The sequence below is a fragment of the Rutidosis leptorrhynchoides genome, chromosome 9 (assembly GCF_046630445.1).
Source record: "Rutidosis leptorrhynchoides isolate AG116_Rl617_1_P2 chromosome 9, CSIRO_AGI_Rlap_v1, whole genome shotgun sequence".
Taxonomy (NCBI): Eukaryota; Viridiplantae; Streptophyta; class Magnoliopsida; order Asterales; family Asteraceae; genus Rutidosis; species Rutidosis leptorrhynchoides.
Genome location: NC_092341.1, coordinates 326,572,558 through 326,573,725, shown reverse-complemented (window position 1 = coordinate 326,573,725; position 1,168 = coordinate 326,572,558). Strand labels below are relative to the sequence as shown.

General features: G+C 38.0%; 1 non-coding gene across 1 annotated transcript; it reads left to right on the top strand.

The window, feature by feature from the left end:
- The first annotated feature begins 435 nt into the window (after positions 1-435).
- LOC139869897 (small nucleolar RNA R71) lies at positions 436-542 on the top strand. Its single transcript, XR_011766477.1, has one exon. It is a non-coding gene; the product is annotated as a small nucleolar RNA R71 (small nucleolar RNA).
- Positions 543-1,168: the final 626 nt, after the last annotated feature.

The window sequence follows — 1,168 nt, the reverse complement described above, 5'->3', positions numbered from 1 at the left end:
GATCTTGGCGGTTGATAATTATTCTGATAATTATTTCCAGGCCTTTGGTTTATGTATGAAATATTCTCTCTTTGTTCCATTGTTAATTCAATACTGAGACAATCTTTTGTCAAATGTGGTCCTCCACACTGCTCACAACTAATTCGTATTGAGTGAATATCCTTAGTCATCTTTTCCATTCGTCTCTCGACAGCATCTATCTTTGCGGAAATGGAATCTAAGTCATGGCTAGAATCGGCTCTAGCTGCTTTAGATGATCTAACGATATCTTTTTCTTGGTGCCACTCATGTGAGTGGGAAGCAGTGTTATCAATAATTTTATAAGCATCAGTTTCGGTTTTCTTCATAATAGAACCACCAGCTGCTATATCTATGTCTTTCCTTGTAGTGATGTCGCATCCTTGGTAGAATATTTGTACTATTTGACAGGTATCTAAACCATGTTGCGGACATCCTCTTAATAACTTTCCAAATCTTGTCCACGCCTCATATAGAGTTTCATTTGGCTTCTGTGTAAACGTAACAATTTCTTCTTGAAGTCTTACGGCTTTAGATGCAGGAAAGAATTGTTTAAGAAATTTTTCAACTAAAACATCCCATGTATCGATCGCCCCTTCAGGTAACGATTTCAACCAATCTTTGGCTTCTCCCTTTAAAGTCAAGGGAAATAACATGAGATATATCTGTTCATCCTCTACTTCTCGGATTTTAAATAGTGTGCAGATCCTATTAAAGGTACGTAAATGTTCATTTGGATCTTCCTTCGGCGCACCACTAAATTGGCATTGATTAGTCACCATGTGTAGAATTTGTCCTTTGATTTCATAATCTGGCGCATTAATGTCTGGATGAGTAATTGCGTGACCTTGGCCAGTGCGTTTAGCTCTCATTCGGTCTTCCATACTTAAAGGTTCCAGATTCTCCATAATTGAATTTGTTGAATCGGAATCACTAGAGGATTCTGATTTAATGGTTCGTTCCTCAACAATCTCTGTTTGAATGATTGGTGGTTCCGGAGGAAAATTTAATGGTTCAGGATCTATGAATCGTCCCTGAATATTCTCCGAATTCTCAATTGTGAGGTCGGGTTCAAAAAATGGATTATCGGAAATTTGAACTGGAGTACTTGGTCGACTGGATGACGATTCTAAAGAAAAATCAACGGCAG